The sequence below is a fragment of the Sarcophilus harrisii genome, chromosome 2, assembly GCF_902635505.1.
Source record: "Sarcophilus harrisii chromosome 2, mSarHar1.11, whole genome shotgun sequence".
NCBI lineage: Eukaryota > Metazoa > Chordata > Mammalia > Dasyuromorphia > Dasyuridae > Sarcophilus > Sarcophilus harrisii.
In genome coordinates, this window is record NC_045427.1 from 550,236,647 (window position 1) to 550,257,291 (window position 20,645).

At 33.7% G+C, this 20,645-nt stretch overlaps 1 protein-coding gene across 2 annotated transcripts in view; it reads left to right on the plus strand.

Moving 5' to 3' along the window:
• Positions 1-236: 236 nt before the first annotated feature.
• Positions 237-20,645, plus strand: part of ZFAND6 (zinc finger AN1-type containing 6) — an 89,867-nt gene continuing 69,458 nt past the window's right edge. Inside the window, exon 1 of one of the 2 annotated variants that reach the window (XM_031955644.1) lies at positions 237-333. The gene's annotated coding sequence lies outside the window, so the exon portion shown is untranslated. The remainder of the gene's footprint in view (positions 334-20,645) is intronic. The other variant, XM_031955645.1, reaches the window with a different exon arrangement.

Genomic DNA, 20,645 nt, shown 5'->3' on the forward strand with positions numbered 1-20,645 from the left:
CCGTCGCCCCACCCCCACCACCCATCCCCCGTCCCCCGGCTCCGCCTCCGCCTGTAATAATTAGGCTGCGGGAGGGGGGCGCCGCGTCAGCGCCGGGCGTCGGCCAATCCCAGGGCTCTTCCCGGCGGTCGCGTCACGGGCCGAACAACCAAACAGAAAAGTTTAATAAACAGCGGACGGAGGGGCCGGCGGTGGTGGCGGCAGCGGCGGGGCCGGAGCCGGAGCGAGCGGGGGTTCGGCGGCCTCACCTGTCCCCATTCACCCGCGGCGGGGGCGGCGACGGCGGCGGCGGCGGTGGTGGCGGGCGCGTCTGGCGGAGGGAGCCGCCGCCAGGTGAGAGTGGCCCGGGGCCCTCGTCGGCTAGAGCCGTCCCCTCCCCCCGTTCGGGCCGGCCGGCCGGCTGGCAAGCTGAGAAAGCTGGCGGGCGGCGCTCGAGCCCAGAGTTAGGCGCCTCCCTCTGCCCCTCCCGGCTCGGGTGGGGAGGGGGGAGCCGGAAGCGCCCACGCAGCAGGTGGTGGGGCCGGACCTCCCCCGGCCTCGTGGGTCTCGCACTCCTGGTGGGAGGGAGAGAAAAGAAGAGGGAGCGAGAAGAGGGGACGTTTGTGGGGGAGGGGATTCCTGGCCTGGGGGATAATAGGGGGAGGGTAGAGAAGAGGCGGGGGCGGGATGGTGGGCGGAGGCTTGGGCGAGGCGGTGCGTGGGGGGGTGGCCGGGGGCGGGGCGAGCCGTGGAGTGGGAGGATTAGGTTAGGGTGTGCTGTGGCCTCTGGGGTGGGAGAGGAGGGGAAGGAGAAGGAGACTCTGGGCAGCGCCCCGTTTGGGTGGGGTTGGAGTCTACTTTGTTTTTTGAAAGCTAGGGCAGGTCCTGGGTTTTGGCTTCTAAGGGTCCTGCACTTCTAGTGTGGACCAGTCCTGGGCAGCATTTTCTCGAGGAGAGGGGGCGGGGTAGGAGGAGGCTTCCATTGGGCAACTGATCGCTAATCGACCTGTTTACCTTTTTGGGTCGCTGGGTAACTCCTTTCTGGCCCGAACGTTCTCCGACCTCTTGTTGCCCTGTTAACCCCAATTTTATGCTACTGTAAAGTAATGTTGGGAGTTTCTGTAGACTCTTGGTATGCGTACACGGTTTAAGCACCTTCAAAACTGATCTTGTACCTTTCACCAGTATTTCTGCATAACATCCCATACTATTTTGTGTTATAAAAGTTCCTCCTTTTGGATTGTCTTGTTTAGTGATTTGGTAACTTCTCTTTCTAGGGGTTGGGGGAGGACACATTTTTCTGCCCTCTGGCATGGAAGCCTTCGGTATTTGAGGTATTTGACGATCCCTCTCGATTTATTCTCACTGGGATGTTGTGACTTTGGCAGTGAATGTGAATTTAGTAGATCGGTGTCATTATTTACACACAACTCCTATTAGATGCCCTACTCAGAATTTTGGAGTTTTTATGATCCTTTTATTAAAATACTGTGTTTCCTGGTCACAACATTATTACAGGCCTCCGATTCTAGTTGTATAAGTTTAGTATTTTTCTCTCGTGGGAGAAGTAAGGCATCTGATTTTAACTGATAAAGATATAGTTGAGAAAATTTCATCATTAGATACTGTTTAGGTCAAAATTAAATTTGTAATGGAAATGATGTTTTAAGATTTTCCCACCACATACCACCTAATAAGTAACCGCTATTATAGTCCAAGTAGTTGTAGTTTGAGAATATTAATAGTTGAAATTCAAATATTGATTCTAGATTAAAAGTAAACTTTACGTAAATTAAGTGTAAAAATTGTTTTTAATAATAATAATACAAATATATACATGGATGCTTTACATTAAATGGGTTGGTAAAGTGATTTTAAAAAACTTTTGAAAAGGGATTTTAGATTGGATGTTTTTAGTATTCAGGAGTAAAATGGAGTCGGTATATGATCTTTTATGAATTTATAAAAATACAATTGCCAAATTTGTTTTATTTGAATCTTTAATAGAAGGTATCATAGTATAGAATGTTTTATGTGAATCTTCAAAAGTATGTAAAAATAAAGCATCATAGTTATGGAAAGGATATTTGAGAAGGTGTGTGTGTAATGGAAATAGCCCCTCCCCCCAACATGAGCATTAAGTAAGGGTCTGTAATATGAGGGAAAAACTTAAGAGGCAACAAGGTGACTTTTGCAAAATTCCCCAAGTTCCTGCTGGAATTGGTGTATAAAGACAATGGATGAAGGAATAACACTGAAGTTTGATTTTTTTTTTTTAAGTGTTAACTTTGAAGGTAAGAGGCCATATCTCAATAAAGAAGTCTTCTTGACATATTGGGCTTGTGACCCTGGGCTAGTTTAACCCTTCCTTCAGTGCTTTAGGCCATTTTCCAAGACTTGAATTGGAGAAAACTTACATTGTAGAGGTGTTTTTTTAATCCAGGAATTTCAGTATACTATTGGCATAATGGGTTCAATTTCTATTCCTATTTATAAAGTAGAAATGGCTTAAAACTATTGTCAAGACTTAAGAATTGCCTTTTGTGTTCCACTCTTTATTTTTCTGTCATTGGGAAAGAAAGTGATAATAATGGGAAATTCCTCAAATGCTTAATGATAATTTTAAACATGTAAAATAAACTATTTTATTAAGCTACATAGATGATTTAAAAATAGAGAAAGACTTTCCCAGTAGTATACTTTTAGCAACATTATGTTTTTTAACTTAAAAAACATTTTAGAGTTTCCTATATCATCTTTTGCAGGTTCACTTAAGAAATGATTTGCCTTAATATTATAAGTAACATAGAAAATTAATTTTATCTACCTTATAGTTATTATATTTATGGGCAGTAGAGGAAATCCTTTAGTGCTGTTGTTAATGAACCTCATTGAAAGCTTTTTTTGGGGGTGGGGTGGGGGAGAACTCCCTTCATAATAACCCTTCCTAGTAATGGATTTTTGGCTCCATCATGGTGAACCCAGTAAGGCCTGTCTAGGCACCCTAGTGATTCCAAATGATTTTAAGAAGTGTTTTTGGTAGACCTGTGTCTGCTGGGAAGTATGTCTTTACAAAGATCTGAGTGGCTTTTAGTCTCCTCTTCAACCATAGAAATTGTACAAAAATTCTCTCTCCTCCACATAAAAATTAACTACTATGAATTTGGGGTTATTAGTATATTGGCTCCTGCTTTTCTTGTTAGAAAAACTAGATATCTATTTTCCAGATTCTTTCTGAGATGATTATATGAGAAAACCTCGTGGATTTACATGATAAATATACATTGTTAGGATATGATTATATGTTTTTCGGAGGTGGAGAATAATCTCATTAAATTGGAGACTTTATTTCCTTGTTTTAGTAAAGATATTCCCACCATGTTATTAGTTCATTTATTACTAATGGATTTCTTTGTGACTCCCCTTTTTAGTTTACCATGCAGTTTTCTAAATTGATCTTTCTGAAGGGGATTTTCATACTGGAATAATCGGTTTTTGAGTACTTTTTATGTCTGGGAGAACTTTTGGCGGTTCAAAGCTTTTTTCTTTTTTAGAAAAACAAATATTTAAAATTTTATTTTGCAGTTTATGAAATTGAATTTGTTTTTATTGAAGTCCTACTTTTCTTTAGTTTTTATTTTCTAACTACAGGTTGGCAGGTGCTTTGATGACATCCTGGTTGAGCAGGATTGCTGAATTGTAACCTGTATCTTAGGTTGCTTGTGTCTATTTCTTACCAATAATTAACTTTTGTGAGTGAAGGATTGTGGTCAGATCAAAGGTTGTTTTGTTTTGTAACTGCAGCTATTTGCTTCCAATTTCATGCCTAGCAAAATTGTTTGCCCTTTGTATCTCTTGTGACCCCTAAAATTTACTAGTCACATACACACATATGCAGTATTAGTTGTATATTCTTTCTTTTTATCGCATATGTGTACGTAGTTCTTTGATGACTTTACTTTTTCCCCCAAGAATAAATGGGAAGTTAGGTTAAGAAGAAAACCTAATGAACTTTACTCTTGTAGTACTGCGCATTCAAAGCACTGAGTTCTTGCAAAGCATCTTGGGACTAGAACTCTGAATTGGCTCTTTCAATTTGTACACTTAAACAGCATAATAGATTATGCAGCTGTCTGGGCTTCTTGAGTTTAGCTTTTTTCTTTTTTTCTTTATTGCCACATGTTTGAGCCTTAGAGACAAATATGTGAATTATGTTTTATTAAAAGATCTTCAGTTAGTATTCAAAGCACCTTTGTATGTGTTTCTTTAAAATAGTTACTATCACAAAAGAATTGTTTTGCAATGGCTTGACTACAGCAATCATGTTTACAAAGTTTTAATTCCTTGAACTACTAAAAAGGATGTTTAGTGAAATTTTAAGTAGGGCAAATAGAAAACTTCGTAAGACAAGTTTTTAAATTGATAAGTTGTATAAATTTTAAAACTTAATCTTCAGCTTCTTTGTTGATAAGTTCATTTGGCAATAACTTCTGAGTGTGGTTCCTTTAACAGTCTTTAGGACCCAGAGATAAAATACAAAAATACCCTTAAAGGAGGAATTCTTAAGAGGAGTAAAAATAACTTTTTATTGATCAGATTAAAAAAAAATAAAATTGATTACTAGAGAACTTGGGCTTTTGTTTATAACAGATACAATAACTTAAGCTAATTTAAAATAAATAAAAATGGTATGTCAATGTCAGTGACCCTCCCATATAACATTTTTCTCAAGTTCAAAGTATGATTGAAAACCTTACTATAATTTTGTGATATTGAATGCAAACTTGTCAAAAAAAAAGGTAGAGATAGCCCCAAAACTATTTTTAGTATCTTATGATGAATGAATCTTCAGAATGACTTTCTCCATGATGAAAGATGTTTTAGGTATCCAAACTAGTTAAAAGGCACGAAAGCCGAGAAGGTTGCTGAATCATTTTCCTAAGTTGAAACTACTCGAAACTTTTCAAAACGGAATAATCAATTTGTTATTCGCTACTATTTCAAATGAGTTATCAATTTTTAAATTTCAAGTTAGTATCTTATTTGTGTGATTTTAATTCTCCCCTTTAAAAGTTCTGACCTGAAGAAGTGTTCAGGGTGGGAGGGTGAAGGTACATCGTAATTTTTTGACAAAATGAAATTAAGTAAAATCACAACTAAAAAAAAATTTAACCAAATTTTCAAGGTCCGATTCCAAAATTAAAGCATTGTATTGAGTGGTTTGACAGCATTGAGATTCCATTTAAAGAAGTATGTGGTATTCTACACGATCTTCGTTGATAGGCCATGCAGTTTTATTTTCCGAGTGGACAAAAAACAAATTCGATAGGTTGGGAGAAACTGAACCTTCATTTCATACTGTTTCTTTAAGGAAGCTGCTTTTTCAGGGTGTTTTAACATGCTTAACCTAACCTGCTAGCTGGTAAAAGTTCTTTAAAATAATAGATATTAGCCTTAACCAATGAAAATGAAGAGTTTGACCCACAGGGCGGAGATTTGACTCTTCAGCCACTAACCTCGAAGAAGGCGGGGCTTTGTCTTCAGGGTTGGTTGCTTTGGAGTACAGCTTCAAGTGAAGTTAATCTGAGGTGAAGCAAACAGAAAATTGGGGAGGTTTTGGTAGGATTTTTGTTCTCATCTCATAATGTTCCTCTGTTTCACACTCCTGCACCTTTAGATTTCTGTGTATGCCAGATTTTGCCATTATTTTATTTTCCATTGTTAACTGAACATGAGAATTAAGCAGGGAAGCAGAACAAAAGGGCTGTTTGGACAGGAAATAGGGTGCAGAGAATACAACTTGACTTTCCATGACGATTTGATTTGATGTAGTGTCTGTCTCATTTAAAACTAGTCCCCATACATACAAGAATTTTGTCATGTGTTGCTCATGTGAAGAATAGTTCCTTAATAAAAATGAGAACTTTAGGTTTTCTTGATTTCCGAAAATGCTGATTTGATTTTAAGAGACTTAAGTAACTGAACAGTATATATCGAATAGGTTTTATCTTAAAGTATTGAGATATTGTAATTTCCTTTGTATTTCAATAGCCTCTTTTAAAGTTATATGTAAACGCTGAAATAGGAAATTTAGATTTTTTAAAATGTCTGGTACAGTTTGATCTTCTTGAAAAGGTCATTTGTTTCCTTTTGAATAGAAGCAAAGCAAAATATTACTTTTCACTTAGATTCATTGAAAGACCTTTATTTCTTTGAAGAGTAGGTATTAAAATAGGAAATTTCCCCCCCTTCCCCTAGACATGCAGGTATGTTATGACTAGAACTTAAGTGACATTTCAAAAAAATATGTATTATAAAACGATACAAGTAGTCTTATCAGAAGAAGTTATTTGATATTTCTTTATAGAAGGTAAAATTTTTTTTTAAAGATTGTTAACCCAGGGGACTTTTTATTTTAAAAGAATGGTTCCATTGCTTTTAAAATAACACCTATCCAGGGGGCTTTAAATTCTTAAGTAGTTTGCAGACTCAGATTTATTAAAGTACCTAAGTAAACTTCAGTCCTTTTTGTTAAAACTTTTATTTCAAAATAAGAAACTGAAAACTTTTTTTTTTCCGGGGGGGGGGGGAATAAAAAGAATTAGGACCAGTGAATTAAATACGAGATTACTTTATGAATATAGATTTTTAAAAAAAATTTAATGCCTTTGGTCTCTTTTATATTTTTTAAAAGTTTTATTGCCATATCCACATGAAGAAAACTGAGAAAATTTCTGGCAATCGAGAAACATCATTAACTATCCATTTTTCAATAATAGTAGTTGGTTTCATACTCAGACTGGCTTTGCTTTTATTTAGACATTTTTTACACTTTTAAATAATCATTTAGGAATCTAAAAAATGAATTAATGTCAGTAATTTTCCTTTCCTTCACCTGTCTGACAAGCCACTCTACATCTTAGTCTCATGTGCTACAGAGAATATTTTTTTATAGGGTCTTCAAGAACAGCAAAAAAAATTTTCCGTAAAGGTCTAGGTTTAAAATTGGTATCAGTACCCTTCAGTGTTTTGTTGGTTTTTTTTATGACACTGGCTTACTCTTAATTGTATATACTATATATAGACAAGTATTATATATCTCTCTGCCTTTAATAACATTCTTTGTTTCCTGATGACTTGATGATTATATGTATTCATCATTACAAGTCTTTCTGTGCTAAATGAGCTAGACTAGAAACAGTTTGGGTTCTTAGTCTAGACAAAATGTTGATTCTTTTTTTCACCCTACCCCCACAAAGAAAAATGCAAAACTAATGTTTTAAGTTGTACTTTAAAAATGCTAATTTTACCTTTTAAAAGTACAACGATACAATGGTTTTAAGTAGGAATTAATTATCCTTAAGCCAAATATTAGAAATCTATTCTCTAAGTCAAATACTACAGTTATTTTGAAAAGATGATTAATCCTCATTTTATACTACTTGCAGTTTTTATTTAGTGAGTGTGTTTTGTATTTCTGACAGTTTTATAAAAAAACTTTTTGGTCATGATGGAAAAGTTCTGTTTTTCTTAGTATTTGAATTTAATAAATTTGTACCAGAGGATAGAAATTTAGTTTTCATTATTGAATATGGACTTCAACCATGTTTATCTAGTGAATTAGTTTCTTTGAGGATCTGTTATATATTTGTATTTTAAGTTGCTTCTTAATATGTTACATTTCTGGTATTTTTTACCTTTTTATTAATAGAATAATTAATTAACTTTTTATTTGAATAATTGAATTCAAACTTCCATTTTGTCTCAGCTGTCCATGTGAAATGTTTACCGCATTCAAAATTAATGAGAAAGTGAATTTGATTTTCATTCTTTTACTTTGATGGAAAAATTAATTTAATATCGTCCATATTGAAAATAAACTGTCATTCCATTAACTTTCAGACAGAATTATTTAAAGTTCTTTACAGTTTTGTATATGGAATCCCAAATAAGGATTGCCAGCTTTCCATTATAATATAGGAAGATCCAAATTGGTGATTCTTGATCATTTCTTCAAATTTCCTGATTATGGAACTTCCATCTTTTGTAGATATTCTATATTGTACAAAATAAAAGTTCACGATTGAGTCAGAAAGCAAAATGTGAATAATTTTGTTTTAAAAGGGGAAGAAGTCAGAAATAAGACTTACATAAGTTTCTTAGCTTCTTTAATGGAGACCAGATGTGTTTATTAATAGCTCTTTTGATGCTTTTAAAATGTATAAATCAAAGAAGATAAGCAATCTTTTAACAATGCCTGTTTTCATAGTAGGTGCATAACAAGTACTAGGTGACCAATGTATGAATTTGATTTGTAACTTTTTATGATAAACCTATAAATGTGTCATACAGTATAAGATCATGAATCATAGATTTAGAGCTGAAAGAAAATTAAAGAGTTTTTTAAAATCCAACTTGTTTTACTGCATAGAAAGGGAAATTGATGTGCTCCAAAGAGAGAGAGAGATAGACATATAATATATATATATATATATATGAGGGAGGGAAGAGAAAAAAAAGTCGGAGAGAGGGAGAGAGAGAGAAAGAGAAAGAGAGAGATTGATTGAGAAACTGAAGCCAGGTCATCTTGACTTCAAGTCCAGTGCCCCCATGCATTACAGTATAGTATGCTCTCCTTAAGACCTTTATTTACTAGGAATTGAACCCAGGAGTTAGCAGCAAGGAAAACACAGAATCTCCTAACTAGTAGAATATCAAGAGAAAAATCACAAATTACTACAAGTGTTTTTCCTGTTTCCTACTGACAGTCATTTCTTTGAATTACACCTAACAGCCTGATTTAAGAAGTTTTTTTTTTAATTGTATAAAACATAGCGATTATAGTCTAACTATAAAGTAGTAGGGTAGATTGTCTTTCCTTTTTGTCTTCACTTTGAAATCAGGTAAATGGTTTAGTATAAGTAACATTTGTTCCTAATTCCTGAGAGGTTGTTAATCACATATTCCCAAATCTGTTTTTGAATGAATCTGTTTTCCTATATATTCTAATAGTTAGAATTAAACTGGAAGAAATATATTTATGGGGCAGAAGAAGCTAGGGGACAGTGGAAGGGCAACTGGAAGAAAGTCAATTTCTATTAATACTTGGGTTTTATTTTTGTGTCTGATTAAAAAAAAAAAAAACCCTAATTTAAAAGTACCCCATCATGATGTGATTTTTTTTTTTTTTTTTTAAGTATTAAGTTAGGTATGCGCTTCAATTATATATACAGATAACTGGCATAGGGGATAGAATGCTAGTCTTGGAGTCAAGAACATCCGAGTTGGAATGCTGTCTCAGATATTTAATAGTTGTGGAATTTAAAGGCATTTAACTTCCCAGCTTCCTATTTCTTATTTGTAAAATGAAGACCACCACCTGCCCTCACAGGATTACTGTGAGGATTAAGTAATGGTAATATGTAAAAGCATTTTGAAAACACACATTTATGTACTACAAATAATACTACCACTAATAATACTACTGAGCCTAAGATCTGAGTTCAGGTTTCTTACTCTCATCTGATCCTGTTTCCTTATTTGTAAAATGAGGAAAAGAACACTTCTACTATTCTATTTCTTTCCCCTTCCCCTCCCCCCCAGTGAAGTGTTACACATAAGGCCTAAAAAATCTAAGCTGCTATTAAGGCTACATTGAATCCTACTTCCTAAAGCCCCTAAATGGTTCCAAAGGTAAATTTTGAAATGTTATAAAAGGCCTGCTTTCTATTTGTATTGGAATTAGCAGCTACTCTGTTCCCTATTTAAGTTACTAAATCCAAGAGCTGAAATGGTGTGAAGAGAGATTAGACAATGTGTGAAAGCACTTTTTATATGTCTCTCTACTGTTTGAAATCCTTGTCTTGGAATTCATACTTAATCACTTCTTGCTTTCAGGTATTGTGTTACCTCTTGAATTATTTTGGTTAGGTTCTTCAGTACCACAGTAAAGAGAGTCATAGATATTTTTGGTATTCTGTTGCATATAAAAGTTATGTTTACGTTATACTGCAGCTTATTTAATCTATAAGGATATTGTTTAAAAAAACAATATACCGATACATTAAAAAATACCTTGATAAAAATTGCTAGCTATCATTTGAGCCTACATAATCTTTTTGTGGTGGAGAGTCCAACCCCATATTAATGACTGAGTCAGAGTTGTGGTTACTGAAGGTTGGGGTGGGTATAAAGTTAACAATGAAGTGTTGACCTAATTTTAGTAGTATTGTCTCTCAGAGAATTGGGAGGCCCGAGAAGAGAGAGAGATGGATGAGACCTGAGGTCAGTGGAATAATCGGAACACACATGATCATTTAAGTTGGCAGTATTAAATGGGTTTGTGGCACCCCAAAACAGTTACAATAATAACATCTAAGATCAGCGGAACAACCAAGATAAAAGATCATTGATCACAGATCACTATAACAGACAAGATAATAATGAAAAAGTTTGAAATATTTTAAGAATAACCAAAAATGTGACACCAATACTATATAAGCACATGCTTTTGGAAAAATGGGTAGGCTTGTTCAGCTCAGGGTTGTCACAAATCCTTTATCTTTGAAGTGCATAAAGCAAAGTGTAATAAAATAAGATGTCTGAATGTGAAGTATCCATCTTTGAATATAGCATCTTTGAAAGCAAATTGATGGTAGCTTTTAAAATAGCTTAACCCAGTTGCTTTTCCTTGCCCCTAGCTTTAACCTAATTTAGATTTTCCTATACCCTCCTAAACTCCAACCCCCTCCTTCCCTAATTTTCTTCAGTGCAAAGTGACTTGTGGGATAACAGTGATCCTATAAAGTTCTGTATAGAGACTCACAAATGAAACTGAATGCTCTTGCTATTCCCTAAAAACATGTGTTGTCTCTGTACATATGAAAATTCAACTTTTCTCACTATGCCAAATACTGAGAAAAGTTTGAATGAACTACTCACAAATTTAGAAGTTTGAGTAAACTCTTGACAATTTATATGTTTTTTAATTCGTTGCCTAAGGTTTAAGTTTATAGACATTTTCACCTGTTTAAACTTATTTTTAAAAGACATTAAACCTTGTTCTTTAACATCTCAGGTATAAAGCTTTGGCAAGTGCTGAGGATATGTGTGAGGAAATGAAAACATACAAAGTTCTTGCCTCTAGGAGAAATAAAATGTGGTGGAAGGAGGGAATAATACAGTCAAAAATATGCAAGATAAATTATTTTAAAGACTGAGCAATCTAGATAAGGTGTCGAACTCAAATAGATATGGATCCTTGCACACTTCATATTGATTTTGAAAGAGACAAATTAACATTGTTATATTTGTTTGTATTTTGTTAACTGTCTCATTATGATTTAATCTGCTTCAAGCCATACTAGGAACTTTTGAAAGTAATGAATATACTTGTTATCATAGAAGCTCTTGCATCAAGAATTTGGAACCTCAGCTGCTAACTAGACCTATCTTTTCATTTTACATGAGGAAAGGGAGTTTGGGGAGTTTAAGAAACTTATCTTATGGTTACATTACCCTTGGCAATAATATGATTCCAGAGACTTTTTCCATATTACATACAGTTCTGGTTTTCTTTTTGTTTGCAGTGTTGTCCTTCACTGGCTCGGACTTGGTGGCCACATGAATAGAGCTGAATAACCAGAAATTAGAGCTGGTGGTCTTTTCCTTATGAAGCTCCCCCTGGCTTTCTTCTCTATGGATACACTTTTCCATATCATAAACTTAACTTTATTGCCATTCATTAAAGATTGGTGAAATCCTGTTTAGGCTCTTTAGATTTTTGAAAATCTGAGTGTTAAGAAAAGTGAGGGATAACTTTTTTTAATTAAGGAAGATTGAGATTTTGAATTTTTAAGTGAATTTTTCTTGACTCTTCAAAGCAGATTATATTTGCAATTTCTTCCATAAATGGATTGTTTTTAGTATTTAAGATTTGAAATTGTTTGTCAGTAAGCAAAAACATTTCTGCTGCTACATTTCTTGATCAAAATCCACCTTCTTTTCCTTCCAATTTACCCTCTGCTTTGCCCAGCCATCCTAGTTGAAAAAGAAAGGAAAAACTAGGCCATTCTAACAAAGACATAGAATTTAAAAAAAAAAAATTATCTCACTGGTCATATCTAGGAGGGAGGGAGAGAGAGAATAAATATGTATGTATACATATGTATATATGTGTTTTTATATATATTACATACACATATAAGTGTGTATCTACATACATATATGTATATGTACATAATATATACATTTGCAGTGTGAGATCATCATCTATCAGGACATGAGAGTTAGAATGATATATCATTAGTCCTCTGAAATCATGGCTAGTCATTGTGTAGATCAGAGTTCCTTAGTCTTACAAAGTAGTTTGTTTTTATCATACTATTATTGAATAAATTTCTGGTACTGTTCATTGCACTCTGCATCAGTTTGCATAGGACTTGCTAGATTTTTCTTAAATTGCCCCCATTATAATTTCTTCATAATAGTATTTAATCACAATCCTCTATCAAAGCTTTAAACATTTACCAAGTTTCCAATTCTTTTCCACCACAAAATTACCTCTTTGTGATACTCTTTGTGACCCTGGGGAAGTTGCTTAAAACTCCTTGCTTTAGTTTCTTCTGAAAGGAGCTGGAGAAGAAAATGGCAAACCCTTCAAAGTATTTTTGCAAAAAACAATCTCTCCCCCCGTCACCCCACCCCCCAAAAAAAAAACAAAAAAAAGTCATGAAGAGTCAGACATGATTGAAAACTAGCTAAACAACCTTCTCATCTTGGATTGGGGAGAGCAGGCAAGGTGGTGTTATATAGATCCAGTAGTGGTATCACAAGGTCAAATAATTGCAATTTAATAACAGTGGGCATGGTTCTAGATGACTTTAACTGGACCAATTTACAACTCCAATAATGTATTAATGTACCTGTTTTCTCACAGCCCTGCCAACATTTATTATTTTATTTATTTATTATTATTTATTATTTTCCTTTTTTTTTTGGTCAGCTTGATCAGTATGTGGTAAAATCTCAGGGTTTTTTTTTTTTTTAAACAGGCTTCTTTGGAATAGTGATTATTAACAGCATATTTATGTATATCTTTTGATAAAATGAAAACTGAAAATTGAGCTGTTCATAGTCTTTGACTATCCGTTAATTGGATGGTAGTTCTTAGAAATGTTTACTTCTCGAAAAATACAAATGAACTGTCTTAAAAAAAAAAAAAGCCAACCTGGTCTGTTTTGAGTAATATATATTATCAAATTTTCTAAATGATTGGGAGAAAATCAATATTTTGAGAATAGGTTACTTTTAAATGAAGCATCTTTATCCAATAAAAATTATTTTATTAAGGAAGATTGATTTAGAGCCTGTTTCTTACAACTATGATACTAACCATTTCTCTTTTCTTCAGCACACACTACATCTGTTCTAGTTTAGACCCTTATTGCCTTTTTCTGGGCTTTAAAATGATGTTCTATTCTCCCCATTCCTGGGATATAATCTTCCTGATCACTGTTCTGTTGAATTGTTTTTCGTAAAATTAATGTGTGGCAACACCTCATTGCTTATCATATAAAGTAAAGACCTCTTGATGTTCAAAGCTCTCCACATTCTGGTTCACTGTGATTGTTGCCTACTATTCATTTCCCTATACTGTACAATCTGACTTAATCAATGAAAATTTATTAGGTGCTTACTGTATACTATTCACTGCTGAATGCTGAGAATATAAAGATAAAAGTGAAATAATTCCTTCTCAAAGAGATTATATTTTTATAAAAGAAACAATACCTATATATAAAAATAATATGTACAAAATAAATAAAAAATAGTTGAGGATGGAGTGTATGAACATAGAGGAGATGTAGCTTTAATGTTTCATAACCAAAATCATGATTCACACGAGGATCTTGTGCATTAATATATTTCAGTACTTGGTTCGGAAAAAAAAAAGGTAATCCACTAAATATGCAAGTATTTTGAGGATATTTTTAAAAATTTAGTGTTTTTATTTTTATATCCTTTAATTTGCAGTGTGTCTTTTCCCTTTTCTTTGGGCTTTTTAATTTTATTTTCGTACATATTTCCCAATTACATGTAAAAAAATTACTTATTCTTTAAAAAATTGAGCCCCAGATTCTTGCCCTTTTTCCAGCACCTTCAACCCAACTACGGAGGCAAGCAATATGATTTTGGTTATACAGGGGAAGTCGTCATGCAAAATACATTTACCTATTAACTGTTGCAAATGGAAATAAAAAAAGGATTTTTTAAAAAAAGCATCCTTCAGTCTGCATTCAGAGCTCATAGTGTGTCTCTCTGAAAATAGCTTTTTTTTTTTTTTTTTTAAATCATGGGTCCCTTGGGAATTGTTTTGCACATTGTCTTGATCAGAATAGTCAAGTTTTTTGCATTTGATCATCTATTACAATATTATTGTTACTATGTACAATGTTCTGGTTCTGCTGACTTCACTTTGCATGCTTTACTTACATCTTCTGAAGTTTTTTGGAAATGTTTCTTATCTTTTCTTACAGTACAATCACAATCATATATCACAATTTCAGACATAGCCCAATTTATGATCCTCACCTCAATGTCCAATTCTTTGACACTACAAAATGAGCTACTATAAATGTTTTTGTACACATATATTCTTTTATATCTTTGGAAGACAGATCTGATAATGTTATGGCTGGGTCAAAGGGCATATTCAATTTGTTTGTCCTTTGGGCATAATTCTGAATTGTTCTTTAGAGAGAGCACTAGTTCACAAGTCCACTAATTATATTATTGTTTCATTTTTTAAAACGTTTCCAGCAATTGTTTTCTTTTTTGTCATGTTAACCAAATCCTATAGGTGTGAGGTGGTATCTCAAAGTTGTCTTAATTTGCATTTTTCTAATCAGTAATGATTTAGAATATTTTTTCACATAACCATATAGATAATTGATTTCCTTTGAAAATTGTTAATATCCCTTGACCACTTGTCAATTGGGGAAATTGCTTATTGTAAAGAGCAATTTCCTATATATTTGTTTCCTATATATTTGAGAAATTAGGCCATTATCAGAGAAATGAGCTGTAAAATTATTTTCAGAATTTCGTCTTCCTTCTAAATTTGGTTGCATTAGTTTTGTGCAAAAGCTTTTTAATTTCATGTAATGTAAATGATTTATTATACTACCTATAAATCTTTCCACCTTTTCTTTAAAAACTCTTATATTATCTTAGACCTGATAGGTAAAATTTATATACTCCCCTTATTTACTAATATCATCACCCTTTATTTCTAAATAATGTACTTTGATCTTGGGTTGATTGATAATACAATGTGAGATACTGGTCTATAGTTTCTGCCAAACTGCTTTGCAATTTTCCTAGCAATTGTTATTAAATTGAAAGTTTTTTTCCTCCAAAGCTTGTATCTTTGGATTTGTCAAAGAGACGATTTGGATCATTTACTACTGTGTATTGTGTACCTAATCTGTTCCACTGTTTCATCGCATTGTTTTGATGAATACTGCTTTCTGTTATAATTTGATATCTAGAATTGCTATACTGTCTTTTTTAGTCATTTTTTTCCCCTTTCCATTGATTCTTTTAATATTATTGACTTTTTGTTCAGATGAGTTTTGTTACTTTTTTTTTTCTGGCACTGAGAAAAATGATTATTTCTCATTGATAACCAATTACTAATTGAGATTAATTTTTTTTTCTATTTTCTTATTTGGAAATTAATAATTCTTGTTAATACAGCCAATCTTTGAAAGATCTTACTGGCCTTGCCCAAAAATGTACTACATTTAAGACCATTTTATGTAGGTGGAATTGTTTTTAAAAAAAAAAACAAAAAACAAAACTCTTACCCTCCCCCCCCCCTTGCACAATTTGCAGAACCTTAGAAAGAAAATCCAATCTAAGTGAATTCCAGTCCCTTGTGTTTTTCTGAGGCTTGGATGGGAGTAAATGCTTTCTCTAGATTGCCTGAGGTCTAAGAATAAGAGTGACATCCTAATCAAAGCCCTGGTCCCCCAGCCTCTCATTAGAATAAACCTCATTATAATATTTATTCTCATTAATTATTAATCAGTTGATACCTATTAGGAATGTTCATTCTTCCAAGGACATATGAGGGTCAAGAGGTTTCTAGGAGGGGATTTTGATTTATGAAAGACAGCCAAAGATTATCCTTTTATTATATTATTTGCTAGCTATAATTAATAAGATTATCAACTACCCAGAAACTTAAGTCTCTCAAACTTTTCATTAGTCACAAACTCTATATAAAATAATTCTTTAGTAGTTTGACTAGTAGAATACTAAAGAAATTTAGTTATTTAAGCAGAATTGTCATTTATATGATATTGGCCCTGTCAAACCACAATCGATGAATAATTTCTGTAATTGTTTACATCTGTTTTTATTGGTGTGAAATGTGTTTCATAATTTTACTTATTTAGTTTCTGGGTTTGTCTCGGCAGATGGAATCCAGATATTTTATGTTGTTCTTAATGGATTTTGTTGGTAATGTATAGGAATAGGCTTATTTTATATCCTGAAACTTAAAGTTGTTGATTGTTTCAGCTAGTTTATTTGTTGATTTTTTTTTGGAGTGCTCTAAGTATGCTGTCATGTCATCTGGAAAGGTAGGTTTTTTTGTTTTGTTTTTTGCTGTTGCTTATTTTGTTTTCAATTTATTTTTGTCTTAATTGCTATAATTGTTACAAACTAGCTTTGCTAGTTTGTAGTGCAGCATTGAATAATAATGGTGGTAGTGGAGATTCTTACTTCATTACTGATCTTGTTGGGTGGGAAAGGTCTCAAGTTTATTCTTTTCCAGGCTGATTTTAGATAAATGCTACTTAAAGAGGTTCCATCAAGTCCTATGCTTTCTAATATTTTAACAGAAATGGGTCTCATATTTTGTCAAAGACTTTTGCTGCATTTCTTGAAATAATTATTCATATGATAGTTATTTAAAATTCAATTAGCCAGGTATAAATCATACCTGGCATAATTCATGATATGCTGTGATCTCTCTTTTGGTATTTTATTAAAAATGTGCCTTGATAGAAAGGAAATTGATCAGTATTTTATTTTCCCCCTCTGTTTTTGCCAACCCTAGTTTAGGTTCAAAACCTTGTTACAAAAGGAATTTATTTGGTAGGCTTTTTTCCTAGTTTTCCAAAGTTTCTCTCTCTCTTCCTCCCCCCCCTTCCCTCCCCCTCTCTCCTTCCCCTCTCTCCTTCCCCGCCTCTCTCACAAACACACAGAATTTTGATTGTTCTGTAAATGTTTTGTAGAATTCACTTGTGAATCCATCTGGTTCTGGGAATTTTTCTTGGGGAGTTCATTGATGGCTTATTCACTTTCTTTCTCTGAAATAGGTTATTTAAATATCCTATTCTCCAGTGTTTTCTGGACAGTTTATATTTTTGTAAATATTCATTTATTTCATTTACATTATTTTGCTGGTATATAATTGGACAAAACTAATTGCTTTGATTTCATCTATTGCTGATTGAATTTACCTTTTTTATTTTTGATATTTGTAATTTTGGTTTTCTTCCTTAAAAAAATCAAATTAACCAATTATATATTTTATTGTCCCTGTCCTCCTCAAATAAAACCAACGCTTAGTTTTATTTTATTTATTCATCCAGCGATGTTTCTTAACTTTTGTTTATTTCTCCTTTGATTTTCACTATTTCCGTTTTAAACTGGAGATTTTAATCTGTTCATTTAAAAAGTTTTTTTTGTTGTATGATCAATTCATTTACCCCCCCAAAATAAAATTAATGTATGCATTTTAAAGATGCAAATTTTTCCTACAAATTTTGAAATTTCTCGTTATTCTCTTAAATACAATTATTGTTTCTATGACTTTTTGACCAATGCATTCTTTAGGATTAGATTATTTAATTTCCAATTAACTTTTTTTTATCTATGCTATCATGATCCTTTAGTAAATGTAATTGTATTGCATCATATTCCTGATAAGTCTATGTTTAACATTGCTGATTTTCTGCATTTGTTGTGTTTAAATTTTTTGCCTTAATATGTGGTTAGTGCTTGTGCTTCCATGTGCATGTGGGGGAAAAAAAAGAAAACATACTCCTTTCTATTTCTATTATTTTTTCTCAAAAGGACTATTATATCTTAATTTTCTATTAATTTTCTTGACTTTTTTCTTATTTTGTGATTAGGTATGTTTGGGAGGGTAATATTGAGGGTCCCTCACTAGTATACATTTACTATTTATTTACTCCTGTAATTCATTTAATTTTGTCTTTCAAGCTTTTGGAAGCTGTGCTATTTTTCCATTATATGTTTAGTATTAATATTGCTTTATTGTCTCTGTTCACTTTTAGTGAGGTGTAGTTTCCCTGTTTGTCATTTTTAATTAATCTCAGGGTCACATAGATAACTATAGTAAGTGTCATGTATCTGAGACCAGATTTGAACTTTTGTCCTGATTCCAGACTGGTGCTCTATCTACTGGACTCTACCTAACTGCTCCTGCCTTTTTTTCTTATTTTTCCTTTTCCTTCAATTGAGCAGGAGTGGGGAACATCTGGCCCACAGATCACTTAAGGCCACAAAATCAGTTGCTAAGACAACCATAAGTGATGATGAATTGAAAGGTAGCTATAACAACTACCCACTGATAATCTTGTATGGCCCTTGAGTATATCCAAACAGTTAAAAACACAATAGATTCTGTTTTAGTCTCTTATTGAGGGGAAGGGGAGGAGAGAAAGAGAGGGGAAAGGGGGAGGGAAAGAAAGGAAGGGGGGGGAAGAGATGATGAGAATGTGTGTATGTGCGAGTACATATACTATAACATGCATGCCTCTTTTATGTGAGAGAATTTTCCCAATTCTTCCTTTCCTTGCCTTTTCCCCTTATCCCAGGACATCCCCTCTTTCTCTTCTATTCAGTTTTTTTTTTTTTTTTTCCTTTACAAAATGTTTGTGACAGTCCTTTTTGTAGTGGTAAGAAACTAGAAACTGAGTGAATGCTCATCAGTTAGTTGGAAAATGAGTAAGAGATGGTGTATGAATGCTATGGATTATTATTGTTCTATAAGAAATGATAAGCAGGATGATTTGAGAGAGGTCTGGAGAGGCTTGCATGAACTGATGCTAAGTGAAATGAGCAGAACCAGGAGATCATTATACAGCAATATTATATGATGATCAATTCTGATGGACATGGCTCTCTTCAACAAGGAGATGATTCAGACCAGTTCGAATCATCTTGTGATCCAGTTCCATCTACAGCCAGAGAGGACTGTGAAAACTGAGTGTGGTTCACAATATAGCATTTTCACTTTCTCTTTTGGTTGTTTGCTTTCATTTTCATCATTTTCTTTTCTGATTTGATTTGATTTTTCTTGTACAGCAAGATAATTGTATAAATATGTGTGCATGTATTAGATTTAACATTTCTACCATGTTTTTAACATACTTTGGATTACTTGCCATCTAGGGGAGGGAGGTGAGAGAAGAAGGGCGGGAGATGGTTTTGCAAGGGCCAATGTTGCATAATGATCTATGCATGTTTTGAAAAATAAAAAGCTTTAATAAAAAAAAAATTCCAACATATTTACTCAGGAAGCTCTTTCAATGTAATATCCTTCTAACTGCTATAATAATAAAGATTTTAGAAGATGGTTTTCCCATAAAGAAAGATAAACAGTTAAACATATTATAACTTCATGATTCTCATTCTGGTTAACTGGTTTATGCTTCTCTTGAGTCTTCTGTTTAGAAGTCAAATTTTCTATTCAGCTTTGGTCTCTTCATCTGGAATACTTTTAAAAGTCCTCTTTCATTAAATATCTCCCTCTCCTTCCCCCCACTCAGTCTTGTTAGCTAGGTAATTCTTGGTTGGAATCTTTGCTCTTTTGCTTTTTGGGATATCACAGTCTAAGTCCTGTGCTCCTTTAATATGGTAGTTGTTAGATTTTGAATAATACTGAATGTGACTCCATGACATTTGCATGTTTCTTTCTAGTTGCTTGAAGTATTTTCTCTTTAATTTGGAATTTGGAATTTTGGAATTTGGCTATAATATTTGACTAATATTAAAACTTTGGGATCTCTTTCATTTGATCAGTGGATTTTTTCATTTTTTGTTTTATCTTCAAGTTCTAGGATATATTGGAGAAATTTTATTTTATACTTGAAATGTGATGTCAACGCTCATTATGTGTTGATTGTGACTTTCAGGTAATTCAATAATTATTAAGTTCTATCTCCTCAATCTTATTTTCTAGGTCTGTTTTTCCAAAGACATTTTATATTTTTCTTTTGTTCTATTGTTTCTTGATGTTTATGGTGATTAGCTTCCACTTTTCCAATTCTAATTTTTTAACAAATTATTTTCTTCATTGAGCTTCCCCCACCCACCCACCCAGGAGATTATATGTGACCTGCCCAGGGTCACACAGCTAGGAAATGTTAAGTGTGAGGTTAGATTTGAACTCTGTTCTTCTGAGTTAAAGACTGATGCTCCACTGCACTATCTAGCTGCCCCGTGTATCTTTTTCTATTTGACTGATTCTGATTTTTAAGGAATTCTCTAGTGAGGTGTGTGTGTTCATGTTCACACCTTTTAATTTTCCCTGTCACCACAGTAACTTTTTATGATCAGGTTCT